This window comes from Podarcis filfolensis (genome assembly GCF_964270895.1).
Source record: "Podarcis filfolensis genome assembly, chromosome: 9".
Classification (NCBI taxonomy): Eukaryota; Metazoa; Chordata; class Lepidosauria; order Squamata; family Lacertidae; genus Podarcis; species Podarcis filfolensis.
Window position 1 is genome coordinate 19750649 of NC_139610.1, and position 21854 is coordinate 19772502.

The following is a 21854-nucleotide window of genomic DNA, read 5'->3' on the forward strand; positions in this document are numbered from 1 at the left end:
TAAATGCAATCCCCTCATCTGTATTGCTTGGAAGGTTTCAAAAAATCCCCTTCCAGAACAGATTATGTTCCTGTAATAAGAAAAAAAAACAGATACAATACATCACATAATTTCTGGATTGCCCTCTTCTCAACACCCATTGCAGAGATCTCCTAGTGACTCGCTTACAGCTCAAAATATTGATTTACAAAGAGCCTGTAATCCAATATTTGTTGAAGGATGATACTACCAAGATTGTTTCGTGGTACAGTACTTAGCCAAGATCTTTAAAGCTAAATCTAAAGTTGCCTGATTTATTCAATGGTGGCTATTTAGTCTTTTTTTATATTGTATGTGTTTGGATTGTCAATGTATCTGGATGACTTTGCATGATTTTATGATTTTGCTGTTTTAACTTATGCCAATAAAGGCTAGAAATAGCAGTATATGAATCAGATTTTAATATTTTAGTGGTTTAGTTTGATGCAGAAGTAAATTTTATTCTATTGCTGTTGCCGTGGTGTACATTAGTCAGATGGCAAATGAAAATTAAGTACTTGAAGTTGCTACAATAAAGTACAGTTGTTCATCTTTTCGTCTGAGTTTTATATGCCATGTGTTCTATATTATATCAGCTGCTTTAATCTGATTTAATAAATCTGTATAGCAATTTCATTCTGTGGATTTACACCTATTTACAGTCGCATCTGCAATTTTTTTCTTGCTAGGGATCAGAGCCAATGCTTCAAATCTAGTTTCCTAAGCTTATTACCTTAGTTATATATTTAGCCATTTGTGAGGAAAGCACATCAGTGGTATCACTGATTGGACACATACAGTTGTGAAACAGAGATAGAAAATTGTTATACAGATTTTTTAAAAGGCAGCTCTCTTACCCTCCAGCATTTCTCCAATGGAAATAGGAATGTCCTATTCAATAATAATAATAATAATAATAATAATAATAATAATAATTTTATTATTTATACCCCACCTATCTGACAGCCACTCTGAGCAGCTTCCAACATATATAAAAGCATAATAAAGCACTAAACATTTTAAAAAACCTTTCCCATACAGGGCTACCTTCATACATCTTCTAAAGCAGGTTTCCTCAACTTTCCTCATCCCTGACCACTGGTCCAGCTAGCTAGGGATCATGGGAGTTGTAGGCCAAAAACATCTGGAGGGCCAAGCCTGAGGAAGCCTTTTCTAAAGGCTGTATAGTTACTTATTTTCTTGGCTCGGGGGTCGCCTAACTCCATAACCTCCAGCATTTCTCCAATGAAAATATGGACATTCTAAAGAAAAGCGGGACATTCTAGGATGAAATCAGAAACCAGGATGGCTTCTGTAAATCCAGGACTGTCCCTGAAAATCTAATGAGATCTAATGTTGACTTTCTAGTGTTCATTTAGGAAATGAAATAAATAACAGGTTTTCATTTAACTCCTGCGGTTCAGTGGAATTCAGCCAACATCATACCCTGGTTTAAGAACCTGATTTGTCCTGAAGCTGGTGATCATAGTTTCCTGGTCTGAATGAAATTGGAAACTGTGGTCAACCGGAGACTTCCGTGTTGAATTCAACGGCGCTGCAAAGGGAGGAGAGACAAGGGACGATGTGTGGAGAAAAGGCTCGTTCACATCTAGGCTTCTGAAGCCGAGATACCATCCAAACCAAGTTGGTCTCTTCAGATGACCTGCACAAAGTGGCTTCTGCATTAACCTGATGGCACAGCAAAAGAACTACCATGCCCTGACACAGATATGGGCTTGTCCCCTATTTTTTGTTTTTTTGGGGGGGTTGTTTTTGGGAGCACATGAATGCCAGTTCTCCAGAAGAACCCTTATATTTCCCAGCACCCAACGGAACACTGTCACGTAATGGAGCTGTCTATGTTGCTGTGAAGCAGTCAGTGTGGCGTGCCATTAGCAGAATACATATTCATTGTCATTTGCTGCCTTTTCATGTGTGTGGGATCAGACCTTCAGCTGCTGTTAATCAGTTCTACTGACTGCACCAGAGCACATGGTGTTACCAGCGGAGGATATCAGTGGAATATGTAGAGGAAGTGATAAGAATGAACCTTGATTACATTTCTATCCCAGGCTTCATGATGTGAATAAGAAATACCCAACTATTTCCTCCCTTTAAAATCTCTATATTAGTCGCAGGTGGTTTTTCTTTAAAAGAGAGCACCCTTGTTTTAAATACTATACCCAAACTCGGCCCGCCAGATGTTTTGGGACTACAGTTCCCATCATCCCTGACCACTGGTCCTATTAGCTAGGGATGATGGGAATTGTAGTCCCAAAACATCTGGAGGGCCGAGTTTGGGGATGCCTGTACTAGACTAACAAAGGGAGATAAGTGCAACCGAGAGGCAACATCAAGGGAAGATAGGCGTGGCACCCCTGTGTTCTTCCTTGGGACAGGGGTATCCAGAATTTGGGGGGTCAATTTAAACTGGTAATATTCACCTTTAGGTCTGAAGACAGCAACATTTGTTGCCCCGAGTATTTTAAATACATAATCGATCATTTCCTTTCAAATATTACATCTTTTAAAAATACAAAATGCCTTGATTCTCCAAAGAAAACAAAAATAATCCCCAAGCAACAGAACTGAAGCAATCTAGGCATTTCTTGTTTTTAAACTCAGATGACAGCCCTGGCAAGAAAAATTAAATGATCCTTTCAAGTCTCTTCATTTCTGCTTTGGACACTGGGCCCAAACGAAAGTGTTCATAAATGTATACATTCACATAAGAATGAGAAAGATTGGAACATTTGGCTTTTGTAAAACCACTGGGTTTTTAAAAAGATAACCATTTATAGCTACATTTGAAAATCACTGCTTTATTGTCAGAACTCTGAAGGAGCGAAGGTAAGTGTATATTTTATATAGCTCCTGGGGGGGAAATGTATTTTTCACATCAAACTGCTCCCAATTTAGGCAGTATATAGCATTAATTATGTCATGCATATGAAAACCATCAAATCAATTTCATGCCTTTCGGTTCTTAAAAATAGATTTATGACTTTTTATGACAACATTAAGAGAACAATCCTATATTCACTTGGAGGCTGGCTGAGGGGCTTAAGGATGCCACGATCAGAGAGGGAGAACTGACAGAAACCCTGGAGGTCACACCCGGAACTCTGTTAGAGAGCTCAGTTCATATCAAGCCTGGATCCCATGCTTGGATGGTGGAACTGTGGCCACTTTGAAATACAATAAAATGTGGTAAGAACACACTTTTGCCATGCACAATGCTCCTTTCCTTCTATCTACCACAGGTGTGCCGAGTTGCCACCAACATTGTGGGGGCCCATCATGGTCTTCCCAGTAGTGATGTATGGAAGTGAGAGCTGGACTATAAAGAAGGCTGATCACTGAAGAATTAATGCTTTGAATTCTGGTGCTGGAGGAGACTCTTGAGAGTCCCATGGAGTGCAAGAAGATCAAACCTCTCCATTCTTAAGGAAACCAGTCCTGAGTGTTCGGAAGGACAGATCCTGAAGCTGAGACTCCAATACTTTGGCCACCTCATGAGAAGAGAAGACTCCCTGGAAAAGACCCTGATGTTGGGAAAGATGGAGGGCACAAGGAGAAGGGGACGACAGAGGACGAGATGGTTGGACAGTATTCTTGAAGCTACCAGCATGAGTTTGACCAAACTGCGGGAGGCAGTGGAAGACAGGAGTGCCTGACATGCTCTGGTCCATGGGGTCACGAAGAGTCGGACATGACTAAATGAATAAACAACAACAACAAATCACATGGTGTGACGTCACACACGCACCATCCCCCAACCTGGCCAGGCCAACTTGGCCCCACACCCCTCATCTACCCACCGTATCTTTAGCCCAGAAATGGAAGCAAGAAGAAATTCCGACGAAAGAAGAATGGCAGGCAAAATCAATGGACTACACAGAATTAGACAAAATGACAGGAAGGATTCGAAACCTGCGAGACCAGAGATTTACAGAAGATTGGAAGAAATATATGAATTATTTGAAGAGCAACTGTAATGAACAAATTACGCTAGTAGGACTACAAGAAGTTTTGTAAGGATATGAAATATTGCAAAGTGGAGAAAGAATAGAGAGATTAGTTATGAGATTTTAAAGGTAATAGTGAAAGTAAGAAATGTATATTAAGTGAATAGATTGGAAGATTTTCAGACGTGATTGATGGAAGTCAAAAAATTGTATAAGATGTTAAAGTATGTTTAATTACTGTTGAAAATGATATGTTAAAAACTAATAAAAATTTAGAGAGAGAGAGAGAGAGAGATATTGAGATTGCTTGAGCTCATAGTCCAGGACTATGCAGAACTTGATAAATTGACTGGGAAGATCAGATATCTACGAGATCAAAAGTTCATCGAGGACTGGGGAAAATTAGTTGAGTACTGGGAATGTATAAGTGATAGTGGAATAACGCTAGTGGCATTTAAAGAAGCTCTGTAACAACACAAGAAATATTGTAAAAAGGCAAAATAGAAGTGGGGGGTAGGCATAAAGGCAATAGCAAAATTTGGAAATGTGTAATTAAAGAAGTTAGAGTTTGGATGATTGGCAGAGAGGCCGAAGGAAGTAAAAAATGGAAAATTTAATAGAAGTTGTAATGTGGCATGAATGTATGGAAAATCAATAAAATATAATTTTTTTAAAAAAACGAGATTGCTTGAGCTCTTTCCTGGAAGGCACTCTGGCAATCCTCATATGGGCGCACCAGGGCGAAGACGCTTCCTTCTGGTGTGTCCTTTTGAGGACTGAAGTGGAATGGAGGGGGGGTAGAGCCCAGGCCCTCCTTGAAAATATGGGGGGGTCCTGGCCCCCCATGGCCCCCCATAGATGGCGCCAATGATCTACCAGATCTTTGGCCTCATTCTTTGCAGCTGAGAGTACACAGTAGGCTGGAGCAGGGGAACCTTTTTCAACCTGAGGGCCAAATTCCATCATGGGCCACCTGGGGACTGCATGCCAGAGGCTCAAATGGGTATGACCAGAAGCAAAAATTGGGTGAGGCCAAGAGAAGTGGTGGGTTGGGGGATGGTTGTGACTCTGACTTTTGTGCAGTGGGCTGCATTACAGTCACACACAAACCAGAGGTTTACACACACACACACACACACACACACACACACACTCCATCCGGGTAGGCAAGAGGCATTAGCACAGTTCAAGAACACATTCCAGAAAGGCTAAAGCACTCAGGGAGTGTTCAAAGCAAGGTCAGTGAGTGGGGGGACTGAGGAAGAATCCTGAGAACTGATTACAGTCATATCTCAGGTTAATAACTTAATTCGTTCTGGAGGTCCGTTCTTAACCTGAAACTGTTCTTAACCTGAGGTACCACTTTAGCTAATGGGGCCTCCCGCTGCTGTTGCGCCGCCGCCATGCAATTTCTGTTCTCATCCTGAAGCAAAGTTCTTAACCCGGGGTACTATTTCTGGGTTAGCAGAGTCTGTAACCTGAAAAGTCTGTAACGTGAAGCATCTCTAACCTAAGGTACCACTGTATAGAGGACCACATTGAGCCTGTGGGTAGGTTTCCCACCCTTCCATAGGCACTAGCAATTAGACAGCAATGTTTCACGAGAAGATTGAAAACTAGTATTCTTTCATTATTATCAAGCTTATATTTTACCCTTCGTTTAGAAAGACAGATTACGTGTGGCTCCCGAAGGTCTGGCTGAAAGACCTACATTTTTTGCCAGCCTATCTACATATATCACCAATCCATATTGGAAGTTAGCACAGTTGTACCTTGGAAGTAGAATGGAATTCGTTCTGGAAGTCTGTTCAACTTCCAGAACATTAAAAAACCAAACCACAGCTTCTGATTGACTGCAGGAAGCTACCGCAGCCAATCAGAAGCCGTGGAAGCCCCGTCAGACGTTCAGGTTCCAAAAGAACATTCACAAACCAGAACAATCACTTCCGGATTTGTGGCGTTCGGGAGCCAAAACATCCTAGTTCCAGCGTTCGGGATCCAAGGTATGACTGTACAGTGTAGTGGTTAGCATGGCAGACTAGGAGTGTGTGACCCAGGTTCAAATTTCCACTCCAACATGAGCCAGCTTAGCCTAGCAGTTCCTTAGATCTTGTCAAGACCTACCAATCGTCTACGGGTGGTTCAATACCCTGCGGGTGCTATCTGCTTACCTAAAAATTATATATTTATAAATTCCCACTCGAAAATGAAGCTCACTGGGTGACTTTGGGCTATCCCCCCCCTCTCTCTCTCATTCTAGTCTGAATTCATGTGGTAGTGGTTGTATCAAAATAGTCAATGGAGAACTATGCATGCAGACCTTGATAGCTTAGAAGAAAGGTGAGATATAAATCTAATGTACGTTTCCGAGCACAATTCAAAGTGTTGGTGATGACCTTTAAAGCCCTAAACGGCCTCGGCCCACTATACCTGAAGAAGCATTTCCACCCCCAATGTTCTGCCCGGACACTGAGGTCCAGCTCCAACGGCCTTCTGGCGGTTCCCTCACTGCAAGAAGCGACGTTACAGGGAACGAGGCAGAGGGCCTTCTTGGTAGTGGCACCCGCCCTGTGGAACGCCCTCCCACCATATGTCAAAGAAATAAACAACTACCTGATGTTTAGAAGACATCTGAAGGCAGCTCTGTTTAGGAAATTTTTTAATGACTGATGTTTTAATGTATTTTTAGTCTCTTGTTGGAAGCTGCCCAGCCAGATGGTTGGGGTATTATGATTAATAATAATAATAATAATAATAATAATAATAATAATAACAATTTATTATTATTAAAATATAGTGTGTTGGATTATTGGATCCACAAAGATAGTTGAACTTCCTTCCCACTGAAAGCAATGAAACGCTTTAGACATCCCATTTATTTCAGCGAGACCTGAGTGCAACTCACATAGTCTAGATCCAAGCCAATTTCAATAACACTGAATTTTGAAAACTCATTGTCATTGACCTCGTTCACAAGAATTGGGACTGTCGTACCTGTTGATTGATGTGGCTGTCTAAATATATACACGTCTTCTATTAAGCAATTTGGAACTTTGCTCTGACTTAAATAACTTTCCCACAGAAGGAATGGGCAGAGTTGAGAGGAGGCTGATCTGAAGTCAATAATGGTTTGATTCTGTCCCGCGGGGATCTGCAACTGTGCCACTAACAAGAGAAGATTTTTATATGCTGCCTTTGCCAATCTCTTCTCATCCTTTGACCTTATCAGCAGAAGATCAGCTTTGGTACAAGCTATTTCAAATTAATATTAATAGATGTCTGCAGCTATTGATCCAGGCCCTTTAGTTTGATACAATTCTCAAAGCATGAATGGACCACTATGGGCAATTTGGAGGCAACTGCCCTATGTGTGTTCATTTTCTTTACTATTTGAGTGGTAGTCAGTTATTCCCTGTCTTATTGACTTAAAGACCAGGAGGGAGGAAAGGCACCTATGTTTTTAATGAAAATACCATTTGGTTCCACCGACTATTAAAAATCAGATTCATGATGAATTCCAAAGAGTTTCCAGTGACTTCCAAAGTTTTATCAGGGGCTATTAAATAACAGCAAATGCCTTTAGTCTAAATATATTTTGTTACCAGGGGGGCATTATATAATGGTGTAATAGTGCTGGGCTGGACTTTCAAAATGCTAAAAATCTGTCCAATTGGGGAGGAGGGTTGAATGAAACAAGTGGCAATAATTTGGGGGGGGGTGTCTACACCAGTGGCATGCCAAGAAAAATCGTATTTCCCCCCTACTACTCTCCATCAATTAATGAGAAATACATTGCATTAGGAAATGGTCAAAGGAGGAAGAGAAAAATTGACAATCTTCAAATCTTCTCCGGAGAACTGGGGGAAAACCCTGAACAGATTTTTCTGTTTTTTATTAAAACAGAATAAATCCTGCTGTTATGCGTTAATTGACATATTTGGGGGTTTCTCTTATTTGAGCTTCCAAGTTGGGACAGGGGAAACAAAGCATGAATAGAATTAACATATAATTGGCTATTAAATAAAAATGTGTGTGCATGGTGTTCGTGTATTTTTTAAAAAGAAACATTTATTTGAAAGTATTCTCAGCAGAAGCCTTTTCCCCCGTACTGCTTGTGTTCTCAAATGCTGCAGACATGATGAGACAACCTGATGCTGGAATTCTGTGGCTCAACGCTGCACTCTTTGCAGGAGCAGCTGCTACAGGCTATAAAACTGCATAATTATTGTCAGTCCTTTGTCACCTGCCTTTCTGGGAGAATTGCTTGTAAGCTGATGGAAATATAGGGGGCGGGGAAAGAAAGGTGTTTTTGGTAACGTCCAGACATGCATGTGTGCGTGTATTATTATTGGGTTTTTTTTAAATCCTATCATCCTTTTCACTTGTCCAACATCTGTTTCCATGGAAACAGAAGTGAGAAGGGGGGAAAATACAGCAGCAAAAATTGACTCATCTTCTAGTGGGCTGCTTCCATTACTAGTTCCGCTTCCATGGAAACAGATGTCAGACCAGTGCACACAAGGTAATGGTTTTTAAATGCTGCCTTAAAAACAAGGCAAAGCTTACGCTGACTTTTGATTTGGCTCCTAAAATCTGCTCTCCTGATGGAGAGGGGAGGACGTGCTTGTTGGGAAAACAAAAGTGCCATCTGGTTGAAAAGAGAGAATGGGGAATTAGATATTAGCCAGCAATCTTGTCATCTTTAACTCACCTGTCTGATTACATCGGTGCAAACCTCTGCTAGAATTCAATATACAGAGGCAATGTCCCTGTGAATACCAGATGCTAGAGTCAAGCAAGAGAGGGGGTTGCCTATCACCTCCATGTCCTGCAGAGGCATCTTGCAGTTCATAGTGGGAGACAGAAGGCTAGACTATGCAGTTCTTGGGTCTGATCCACCAAGGCATGTTCTTAAGATTTTTCTTCCCCTCCAGCACAAACAATGGTCTGTGTAGGATGTAGAAATCTTGCTTTAGAGATATCTTCACCCAGTCATATCCACACATTCTCCATTTGCTATCACATTGTGATCATTGCATTCCATCCTGCCTCCTTGACCGACTCAGTGCAGAGTAAGATCAAAGGCTATCCTGAAAAATCGAGGAGGATAGAGTTTGGGTATACACCTGATGTGCTTATGCTCAGGGGAACACATATACATCAAGAGTTCCACTGCTGACCCCACCATGTGGGAATCCCTGGAAGACAACCACAGTGCTTGGAGACAATCAATCAGGTCATGTATCTACAGCAGTGGCCAGAGGCTGAATAACTGCTGGGAGGAGCACAGAATGAAGAAGCATCATGGCACACCTGCAAAAGCACAACTGGACATCTTCATCTACCCCAGCTGCAATGAAACATGGGTCTTCCATATCGGTCTCTACAGCCACAGCAGGCACAGTGAGTCTCCAATTGTTTGCTTGCACCCCTGAAGATGCACTCTTCTATTGTCTCCCAAGACAGAGGGAAGCCAACCAACCAGATTTGATTATTAACTGAGAATAGCTTGTGAAAAGCTGACATTATCACTTGGAATTTGGAAGTCCAAAAACCAATAGCTCATATATTCGGCGCATTATAGCTCCTCTAGAAACTCTATACCTCTAGATCAGGCATAGGCAAACTCGGCCCTCCAGATGTTTTGGGACTACAACTCTCATGATCCCTAGCTAACAGGACCAGTGGTCAGGGATGATGGGAATTGTAGTCTCAAAACATATGGAGGGCTGAGTTTGCCTATACCTGCTCTAGATATTATATACCAGGGATGGGGAACCTTCAGGGCCTTCCCATTAGCCCCAGGCAAAATGGCCAATATTCAGAGATGATGGGAGTTGTATTCCAACAATATTTGGATGGCATCACATTAGCTACCCCTGCTACTCAACTCCACCTTTCCCAAATTCCTAATAGCTGAGGTATACTTTCTTCTGAATCACATGCAGTCTTAATGCTTACACCTGAAACAGGTACCTTTTATTTCACTCTTGCTCCAAGGAATGCAAGGAAGGCATATGCAGCACCCTCTATCCCTATTTTAATTTGAAAATTTATAATCTTCTTTTTCCATAAAATAGAACAAGTTGGCTTACAACAGATGAAAGGCAGGAAAGCCAGTCAATAAATATCCACAAAACGTAATTCAAAACATAATTGAAACAGCAGTAGATAACGGCTGGTTAAAAGAAACATTCATATTGTGAACGCCTGTCTAAACAGCGCAGTTTTCAGGACATGTCTGAAGAAGCCTAGGATAGTTCCTGATTAACTTCTACAGGTAAGGCATTCTTATTGTATTACAAAAAAGCTTTAATAAAATCTTGTTTTTAAAAAATAGAACCATCTGGGAGATCACGGATGAAGAGAGTACTGATCTTCAGAATCTTTATGCTCTAAGCTGTTCTCAAATTTCAGTGGCAATTAGGGTGCATCTTCAGTGGCAGAAAAGTGTGTTACGTGTTCTGCCCTCCACCACACAGACAGTTCTGTATCTGATTTGGACACTCAACATGGATGCCCAATGGACATGATTCTCCATCCTCAAAAAAGAGATCAAATCAATTGCCCATTGAACTGGCATGTTCATATCTTCACTGGCTCCCTGTATGTTTCCGAGCACAATTCAAAGTGTTGATGCTGACCTTTAAAGCCCTAAATGGCCTCGGTCCAGTATACCTGGAGGAACGTCTCCACCTCTATCGTTCAGTCCGGACACCAAGGTCCAGCACTGAGGGCCTTCTGGCGGTGCCCTCACTGTGAGATGTGAGGTTACAGGGAACCAGGCAGAGGGCCTTCTTGGCAGTGGCATGAGGTGAACACCAGGTCCAAGGCTATGAGTTGGGCCAGACTTATTCAGGAACAGCTTTCCATGAAGCATGGCATTATAATCAATGGCTGGAGCAACGGAGGAGAGCCAGCAGGTACAGTCCTGCTCCCCTCTCCATTTTGTTGATTGCCCCTTCAGATGTTGATTGACCCAGATTTAATATTACCTGCCCAAGAATCTCAGCCTGGAATTTGCAGTAGAAACATCCAGTACACAAAATGTATTTTGCATGGTATATATATGCCTTTCAGTTTAGTCTGAGGCAACCAATGTACCCTCTGCAACAATCTGAATAACAATTAGTAACATTTTCCCTTTAAATTATTTATTTCCCTTTTTAGATTCTGGATATTGCTGCTTCTCCTTCCCCAAAGCTGAAATATCACGAAATGGGTAGTGTCTTCCTTACTATTTAATTACACTGAACTAAATAGATATTATGGGGCTGACAATATCAGTCAGAGTAGCATGCTTTTAAGGAAGTTTCCCTACACCTTTTATCCTCTTTTGTGCCATCTGGAAACCTCAGACGTAGCAATGAGATAATTAGGAATCGTAAAGAACAAAACAGAATTAAATTAATTCTGTCTAAAAGGTATTGAAAACATTATTCAGCCTTATAGTGACATCCCATCCGAAGGACAGGGGACAAATACTGTGGCTTAGAAGTTGGAGAGGAACTTTCTTATTTAACTTGATGGGTTTTTAATTGTGTAGTCAATTGCTCTTAGACTGCCATTGGTGCACCAATGGCCCCAGTGCAGTTGGATGCTTGCATGCTTGAAGAAGCCAATATGAATAATCTTAGATTGCAATCCTGTACCTGAGACTCATTTCTTAGTGGATACAGGATTAAACTGGGAATTAGGATCCACATCCTCCTTGGCAGTGCACGAGATTTACAGTGCAGGGAAATGACTCTGTCCTCACCTGCCCTCACCTGTCCTCACCTAAGCCCAGCTCCCTAGGAAGCTGGCTTGACTTCAAACTCCACATTTACTAATTTCAGAAATTATGGGGCTAACTGGGCACCCAGAAATTTTACGGAATCCTTGCCCCTTGCAAACCCATAACACTGTCTTATACAATGTTTTCCATTTCTTTCAATATATCAAAGCTGTGTCCATATTCAGGCTTTGCTATCACACAAATCTATTTAATTGCTTTAAAGGCAAATTAGTTCCTTTATTAAGCAACATTGTTAACGTGCACCTTTCCTCAAAATGCTTGGCTATCGCAAACATGCATCCGAAGTAGCTCTGCTTTAGAAAAAAAAAAAGTGGGAGGAACAAAAATTCCATGATGTCCACAGGGCAAGACTTCATACGCATTATGACTCATAAGTGCATCCTAAAATAATACAGTAAGACATATATTAGGTCATTGTTTCATAACAATGTAGCATCTGACATAGTCTCAGGGAGTTGTTGTTGTTTTACATTCAAACTCAGCCTCTTATTACTTCACCTAGAATGTGAGAAATATAAAGCTGCCTGGAAGACAGGTTCTCATGTGTCATTTCCTTCAGAGAAAATAAACTCACACGGATTTTCCCGCACTTTCTTTTATGAAAGCAGCAGGTCTATGCAAGCAATGTCCCAAAGAGCATTGCAGCTGACTTCACCTGAGTCTGTATTTAGTGACGATGTAAACATTCAGCAGGAACGCTAGAAACAAAAGTATGTAGTACAGTGGTACCTCGGGTTACATACGCTTCAGGTTACATACGCTTCAGGTTACAGACTCCGCTAACCCAGAAATAGTGCTTCAGGTTAAGAACTTTGCTTCAGGATGAGAACAGAAATTGTGCTCCGGTGGCGCGGCAGCAACAGGAGGCCCCATTAGCTAAAGTGGTGCTTCAGGTTAAGCACAGTTTCAGGTTAAGAACGGACCTCCGGAACGAATTAAGTACTTAACCCGAGGTACCGCTGTATAAACTTTGTGCTAATAATATGCAGTGGTGCAGTTTGGTATGTGTAAGTCACTGCACTACAAAGGTTTGTGCTGGTAATATGCTGTGGTTTTGTTAGAGTTAATGGTCTTGGCACACAGCTGCAACTATGCATCTTATTGCCGTATGTTCAAAGATCTGTAGAATGGGTTCCTCATCCGTAAGGACATTAGGAGAGGACTCAAACAGGGCATCTAAGGCACCTCCTTAAAACCAGCAGTGCCGGATAAACAAAGGGTGTGTGTGTGGAAACTGGATGTACATTTCCAAAATATAAGATAAAAAACAAATAAAATAAAACCTACATACATCAACAGTGTTTTGTGTTGTGTAGGTTCCTATGATGTAACTAATGGGCCCCACCTGCTAGCCTGCTCCCTAAAATATCACTGGTTGCAAATGGCTTTTGATACCTATGAGGTCCGTAAATTACCATATAGCATATATTCAACACCAAAAAAAAAAACAGTGACAATTTGTTGTTGACAAAGGACAGCTGGACATATAAAGGGCCCCATTACCTTCAGTAGCTTAGGGCCTCATCAAACCTAAATCCGGCCCTGAATGGGAGAAGAGAGGAAAGTGGCAAGTCGGCCCTACTATTGGGCAGAGTGAGACAGGTGCCTCAGGCAATGGATACTGTTGAGAGGTGGCAAGGTGTTGGCAGACTGAGCTTGGAGGATGCTGTTCTACTAGTACAGTGTACCTTGGGTTAAGTACTTAATTCATTCCAGAGGTCCATTTTTAACCTGAAACTGTTCTTAACCTGACGCACCACTTTAGCTAATGGGGCCTCCTGCTGCTGCTGCTGCGCCACTGGAGCACAATTTCTGTTCTCATCCTGAAGCAAAGTTCTTAACCTGAAGCACTATTTCTGGGTTAGAGGAGTCTGTAACCTGAAGCGTCTGTAACCTGAAGTGTATGTAACCTGAGGTACCACTGTAGTATGGAAGGAAGATTCAGCTGACATTCTGGTCTGTTTCTGTATGTGAAATGAGGAGTGTCATTTTGCTTTTTGTCTCAAGCAGCAAAATATCATGGGCCAGCCCTGCAAGGAGATGCTGTAGTCAGAACAAACCACACGTTTTCTGCAGTTTCCAGAATTAGTGTAGTTCTTGTTAGTTGTACTGGTAAACTACCAGTAATGGCTCTGCTTGTTGCAGGATCTTTCCCCTTTCCTTGGACTTTCTATTCCCTTCTGGCTGTTGTCTGCCCCTTTTTCTTTGGGGGTGCCCGAAAGGATGGGGCAGAAAGTCAATTCAGTTTACACTTAAAGGCAAATCTCTCTAATTTGCACATCACAAAGCAATATGCAAACTGAAACATTGTGGTCCTTTGAAATGCAAACTTCTCCGATTTTTGCAGTACAATTCTACGACCCAGTAATGTGTGCAAAAACACATACAGTAGGGAAAATTGTGCAAAAATGCATATATTAGTGAAAATATGCATATATTATTAAAAACATCAAAAATGCATTATTTTCCTCTGAAGGACATGAGATATTATTGTTAAATACCATGATGATTTTAAAAAATTCTGCAATTCACAACTTCTCCTTTAAAGAACATAAGATATTATTGTTAAATACCACTCCCACTGCCACCGCCGCACAATTTCTGTTCTCATCCTGAAGCAAAGTTCTTAACCCGAGGTACTATTTCTGGGTTAGCGGAGTCTGTAAGCTGAAGCATCTGTAACCCAAGGTACCACTGTACATAAATTCAGCACTGGTGGCCCGCCATGAAATACGAGAAATTGCTTCCAGATGAACTATGCATAGGTATTTTGAAGATATGCTGAACAAAGTCACTGGGGATGGTAAATTGAGTTGCACGCAAGAGTTTCACTGAAGTAAAATTCAAAGTGAGCTAGCAAAGTGAACCTGTAGAACTGCTGAGCAAAGTTAAAAGGCTTGCAATCAGATATTGGGGGGCGGGGGGGTGTTCCTCAGGGGAGAGAGCCACAGTAAAGAACTTCCGTTGCAAGTGGTACTTTGGAAAAACAGTCACATGCCTACATATAAAACAAAAAGAACTGGATTCTTTCCTAAGGATTTGATTGAAGTCCATTTACATGCATCACACCCAGCAAGAAACAAGTGTCATTTCATATTCAGCACACATTTTAACTTGCTGACAATTTACTTGATGTTTGCAGTGTGCAATGCAATGAATTATGAATTCTCTGCCTCCTGGGTTTTTTTGTTTTGTTTTTTAAAAACATACCTGCTTTAAAAAAAATATTATAAATGGGCTTCGGGAGAAATGAGTACATCAATCTGTCCGCTGCCCTCCTTTTTTTAATGCTGGGAAAGCCCCTGGATTCAGGCTGCCATATATACTTTAAAATATATGTTTATCAAAACATTCTTTACATAGCCCTTCAGCTCGAAATATCCATAGGAGTTTACAATTCCTATCCCTCACAGCTCACTTATAAGTTTTGTGCATGCACAATTTCTTTTTTCTTTTGGGGGGGAAAAAGTGGTTCCTGTATTCAAAGAGGCTTAGGAAGGGCTGGAAAAATGCATAACTGTTTTTCACAACTTTTGCAACAACTGACAGATAAGAATAGGCAACTCCTGTGAAATCCCTTTATAATTTGGAGTGGTGGTCTTGGGGGTAAGAGTGCTCGGAGGTAGGTGTGTGTGTGTGAGTTTTAGGGATGGAGAGAGAAGTAGGAGAAATTCAATCCACTTTGCATTTAAAGGCAAACCTACCTAAAGCTAGGGACGGGGGGGCACTGTGGGTTAAACCACAGAGCCTAGGACTTGTCGATCAGAAGGTCGGCGGTTTGAATCCCCGCAATGGGGTGAGCTCCCATTGCTCGGTCCCTGCTCCTGCCAACCTAGCAGTTTGAAAGCACGCCAAAAAGTACAAGATAAATAGGTACCGCTCTGGCAGGAAGGTAAACGGCGTTTCTGTGCGCTGCTCTGGTTCGCCAGAAGTGGCTTAGTCATGCTGGCCACATGACCTGGAAGCTGTACGCCGGCTCTCTCGGCCTATAGAGCGAGAGGAGCGCCGCAACCCCAGAGTCGGCCACGACTGGACCTAATGGTCAGGGGTCTCTTTACCTTCACCTAAAGCTCTGTGGGGACCCATCCCAGAAGCCCTCCCTGTGGAACATCCTCTCTTCAGATGTCATGGAAATAAACAACTATCTGACTTTTAGAAGGCATCTGAAGGCTGGCCTGTTTAGGGAAGTTTTTGGTGTTTGGTGTTTTATCGTGTTTTTACTATTCTGCTGGGGGCCGCCCAGAGTGGCTGGGGAAACCCAGCCAGATGGGTGGGGTATAAATATTGTTGTTGTTGTTGTTGTTGTTGTTGTTGTTAAATTCACATTTTCTGATACTATATGCAAACCATAGCTATCCTTCAAAATGTTCAGTTTCTGTTAATTGGTTCTCATGGGAAACTTACAGATTCTGGCTTCACACAATTAACTCAAGGCCGTGTCAATTTACTCTTGGCAGAAAGCCAAGGTCAGCTTGACCTAGAAACTACTTACTCTGATTGGTTAACGACCAGCACTCAACTCTGTTATCTAGGGATTGCTAGCACAGTTTGGTGTGTTAGGTGTGTTAGGAGTAGAAGTGCTGTGTATGGTTAAGAGAGAGAGAGAAAGAAAGGATTTATTTTGCTTTGTTTTGTATGCAGAAACTCTGCTGGTTTTATTTTTCCTTTTAATAAATCCTGTAAATAGTTATTCTGAGTCTAGCTGACTAGTCATTTCCACCTCAACTAGCTTCTTCGCTGTGCAGGAAAACTCTGCTACGTTTGGGCTAAAGCCATTAGAGCTATGCCTGACACTTCAAAGTTCCATGAGGTTATGGGTATTGTGCTGCCAGCCTGAGTTGTGGTGGTGTCAGCATCAACGGCGTTGGTTCCAGTAGTTCCAGAAGTTGTTGTTCCTGTTGGTGCAGCAGATGGACACTGGCTGGTTCCTGACTGTTGTGAGCTGGTGACGCAGTGGACACAAGGACAACAGCTGCAGCGTGTGAGTGCTGGGTGCTGTGGTTCCTGTTTTCTCTCTCGGTGGTCGTGAGTAGCTGGTTCCGGGTTCCAGGGACATCGCTCTCAAGATGGCCTCACAACCAGTTCAGATGGCTTTTGAGCGTCTGAATGACTCCAATTACTTGCTGTGGTCGGAACGCATGCAGGCAGTGCTGCAGAGGGATCGTCTCTGGCAAGTGGTGAGTAAGTTTCCTGCGAAGCCTGATGATGAAGACCTCGATAAAGACCAAAGAGCAAGGGCCACAATTGTCTTGGGGCTGGAAGATTCCCAGTTGCCGTATGTGAGGGGAATCAAGACAGCTAGAGGTGTGTGGCAAGCACTTAAAGAACTCCATGTGCGTGAGACAGCGGTTTCCAAGCTGTTCATTCGCAAGGCATTGTACAAGGCAATGTTACAGCCTGGGGTTACAATGCAGGAACACCTACACAGTTTACAGTTAAAGTTTGCTGCGCTACAGGAAAGAGACTGTGCGTTAGACCAGCAGGAGAAGGTGGCTATTATTTTGAGTTCTCTCCCGGAAAGCTGGGATAATTTAGTTTTGTCTCTAGAAGGCATACAGGAGCGTGATTTATCAATCAGTTACGTTACTGGGCGTTTGATTGAAGAATGGCAGAAGAGGCAAGAAAGGTCGTTGGCTGCAGAGGCTTCTACAGGCGGGCGGTTTGGAAGGAGTTCTCATGCCGTGCCAGGGGTGAAGCAAGAGCAGCGTGCCGGTGAGGAGTCTGCGTTTGCTGTTAGGCGTTGTTTCCGATGTGGGTCTTCAGCGCATCTAAAACGACAATGTCCTGAGTTGGTCAAGTCTCAGTTGCCGGTGCAGGAGCAGAGACGAGATCAGCAGCAGCAGCAGCAGCAGCAGCAGCAGCGGAAAAAGAAGTTCTTCAAACAAAAACAGTCGGCTCAGCTGGTGACCGCCGAGGTCAAGATTGCTGATGAGAAACAAGCTGTCTGGGTGGTCGATTCGGGAGCGTCTCGGCACATCGTAAATTCAGATGAATTGTTTGTTTCCAAGAACTCAGCACAGCGCAGCCAGGTGGCTCTAGCAGACGGAAGTACTTCCGAAGTGATTTCGGGGGGTGCAGTTTTTGTTCCTTGTCTTCATGAATGCCTGCAAAATGTACTTTATGTGCCTTCATTAAGGAGCAATCTGATGTCTGTAGATTGTTTGCTAAAAGCTGGGTTTAAAGTGTATTTTGAAGGAGACAGTTGCATTATTAAGAAGGCTGGTGAGATTTTAGGCACTGCTAAGTCAGAGGGAGGCTTGTTTTGGCTTAAAGCAGGATCTCAAGTTGCAGCAGTAGTCAGTAAATCTCAGCCTGCAGTGAATAACAAAGCTATACATGACAACTGTGTGCACTTATTGCATAGGAAAATGGGGCATGCTGGCTGGAAAAGTATACTAAAAATGTCCGAATTGGCTGATGGGGGTAATTTAAAGAGTTGTAACAAGTACCTTGATTGTAATGTTTGTAAAAAGGTTAAAACCCACAGAGTCTCTTACCCCAGAAGTGACAGAGTTAGTGAGTTACCGCTACAGCTGGTTCACATGGACGTAATTGGTCCGTTTGCTGTAAGCAGGGGTGGATCGCGTTTTTCATTAACAATTGTGGATGACGCCACGCGTTACTCTTGGGTTTATCCCATGAAGAATAAGGGTGACGTGTTCACTAAGTTTAAAAGCTGGGTGGCATCTGTGGAAAGATTTCTGTCCATTAAACTCAAAAGGATTCAGACGGACAGAGGTGGCGAATTTATGTCAAATGCTTTTAGAGATTGGTTACAAAAGCGTGGCATTGGGCATAGAAAAACGAACGCTTTTTCCCCAGAGGAGAATGGCGTTGCAGAGCGAAAAAACAGATCTTTACAAGACATGATGTTTGCCATGCTTGATGATGCTGATTTGCCCATGTCTTATTGGGGGGAGAGCATGCTCACCGCGTGTTATCTCCAAAATAGGCTCTTTCATCAAACAATAGGTACAACTCCATACTTTAAATTGTTTCAGAAAAAAACCCAAAATTGACCATTTGCATGTGTTTGGATCAAAAGCCTGGGTATTAATTCCAAAACAAATGAGAAAGAAGGGAGATCCTAAGACCAAACAGTTAGTGTTTGTGGGTTACCAGGAGCTGGGAAAAGGTTTCCGCTTTGCTGAAGGGACAAATGGCATTGTGATCTCCAGGAATGCCACTTTTTGTGAACATAGTGGCTGGGAGAGACTACATGCCAATACTGAGGTTTGGTTTGAACCTTCCCAGGAGCTTCATGACTCTGAAGGTAAACATAGAGAATCAGAGTCTGAGGGGGAGGAAAGTTCAGATAAGAGCTCTCAAGAAAGTGGAATTAGCCAGAGACCAGTTGCTAAGCAACAAAAGAGAGGTCATAGTTCTGAGGAGGAAAGTGGGTCAGAAGAAAAATTTTCTCCCAGAAGATCTAAAAGACAAAACAAAGGAGTGCCTCCGGTGCGTTTTTCTCCAGATACTGCAAATGTGTTTAGTGTAATTGCAGAGCCCAAGAGTTTTCAGGAGGTGTTAAAGTTACCAAAAGAGGAGGCAGAGCTCTGGAAGCAGGCAATGGAGGAAGAGATGTCCTCTCTGAATGAGCACAAGGTTTTTACACCAGTAGCAGCGCCTGAGGGGGCAAAGATTGTAGGCTGCAGGTGGGTGTACAAACTTAAACCTCTGGTGACAGGAAAGTACAAATACAAAGCTCGTTTAGTGGCTCAAGGATACTCTCAGAGGCCTGGAAAAGATTATGACGAGACTTTTTCCCCTACTGCTAAGGGGGACAGTGTAAGGCTGATTCTAACGCTTGGAGCAAAGAGAAAACTCCTGTTAAACCATTTTGATATCCAGACTGCATATTTACATGCATCAATATCAGAAGACCTGTATCTAGCCGAACCGCCTGGTTATGAGACAGGTTCCAATAGAGTGTTGAAATTAAATAAAGCTCTATATGGTCTCAAACAGGCTGCAAGATCTTGGAACAAATGTTTCCATGAGGCTTTAGTGTCATTTGGTTTCAAGCAGAGTACAGCTGACAATTGTGTTTATGTACGTGGTACAGGCAGTGATCAAGAGTTTTGTCTGATTTATGTAGATGATGTATTGTATGCTTGCAAAACAGATAAACAAACTAAAAGGTTTGCCAAGCAATTGTCCAGTAAGTTCAAAATGAAGGACTTAGGCCCGGTTAGGACATATCTAGGGTTGGAAGTGTGCTGGGCCCAAGATGGCAGCTGCCTAATTAGTCAGCAGAACAAAGTTAAACAACTACTGACTACATACAGGATGCAGGATTGCAAAGGGGCAGTGGTGCCTATGGATCCAGGTTTCATAAAAACACTTCATACAGATGAGAGTCCTGAATTTGAACATCCTGATGTATATCATTCTGTAATTGGAAGTTTATTGTATCTAGCACAGTGGTCCAGACCTGATATTAGCTATGCAGTAGGCATATTAAGTAGATTGGTCTCAAAACCCACACTAAATGCCTGGAAAGGGGTAAAACAAGTTCTGAGATACCTCAAACAGACAATTGGCTATATGTTACAATTAAATTCTTCAGAGGATGAAATGTTGAGTTGCTACTGTGATAGTGACTGGGGAAATTTGCCGGATAGAAAATCTGTCACAGGACTAGTCATAATGGTCGGTGGAGCTTTAATCAGCTGGCGGTCACGCAAGCAAGATGTTGTAAGTGTGTCATCAACGGAATCAGAGTACGCCGCGTTGAGTGAATTGTGCAACGAGGTGATTTATTTCAAGCATTTGTTAACAGATTTAAATGTAAATTGTGGAGAACCAGTACAAGTTTACATTGATAATCAAGCTTGTATAACCTTAAGTAAAACAGAGGGTTTCAAATCGCGTTCCAAACATATCTCTGTAAAATACCAAAATGTGCGTTGCTGTGTACAAGACAATGTAATCACCTGTACTTATGTATCAAGTGAAGAAAATGTAGCAGATGTGTTAACTAAACCATTGGCAAAGGTAAAGAACAAGCGAATGTGCAAGGGTTTAGGTTTGCTGGAAAAATAATCTCCTACATAGGTGTATTTGATGTTAATTGTCCAGCAGAATCTGTGAGGGGGTGTTCAGTTTCTGTTAATTGGTTCTCATGGGAAACTTACAGATTCTGGCTTCACACAATTAACTCAAGGCCGTGTCAATTTACTCTTGGCAGAAAGCCAAGGTCAGCTTGACCTAGAAACTACTTACTCTGATTGGTTAACGACCAGCACTCAACTCTGTTATCTAGGGATTGCTAGCACAGTTTGGTGTGTTAGGTGTGTTAGGAGTAGAAGTGCTGTGTATGGTTAAGAGAGAGAGAGAAAGAAAGGATTTATTTTGCTTTGTTTTGTATGCAGAAACTCTGCTGGTTTTATTTTTCCTTTTAATAAATCCTGTAAATAGTTATTCTGAGTCTAGCTGACTAGTCATTTCCACCTCAACTAGCTTCTTCGCTGTGCAGGAAAACTCTGCTACGTTTGGGCTAAAGCCATTAGAGCTATGCCTGACACTTCAAAGTTCCATGACAAAATCCTCACTTTGACTGTATCCTTGGTCACCCACCTAGCTAAAAGAGCCAGCCATGTACTGTAGTCCACTAAGCAAAAACAGGAGATTTATCAAACCCCTGGGAGGACTGCATTCTGCTTGGTGGGACACCAGTTTGCGCAGTCCTGGGGTAGAGACTAAAAGGGAGATTGCAAGGATTGTAGCGCAAGATGTCTAACTGGTGGTATACCATGCCGAATAAGGGAGCCAACGATTCCAGGAAAGTGGATTTTTAAGGAAAGGTTAAGACCCTTCAAGTGTCTCTGTTTTCCAGGGACAGTCCTGGATTTACAGAAGCCGTCCCAGTTTTTGTTTTGATCCCAGAATGTCCCACTTTTCCTTAGGATGTCCCTATTTTCATCGGATAAATGTTGGAGGGTATGGAGTTGTAAGACCCCCCCCCCAAGGCAAGGAGATAAGTAACTAACTTAAAGCCCTCCCTGTGGAACACCCTCCCATCAGATGTCAAGGAAATAAACAACTACCTGGCTTTTTGAAGACATCTG

General features: G+C 42.3%; 1 long non-coding RNA gene across 1 annotated transcript; it reads left to right on the plus strand.

Annotated features, from left to right (window-relative positions):
- Positions 1–5923: 5923 nt before the first annotated feature.
- On the plus strand, positions 5924–7989 carry LOC310742661. Its single transcript, XR_014538640.1, has 3 exons — positions 5924–5989; positions 6247–6326; positions 7069–7989. It is a non-coding gene; the product is annotated as an uncharacterized lncRNA (long non-coding RNA).
- The last annotated feature ends 13865 nt before the right edge of the window (positions 7990–21854 follow it).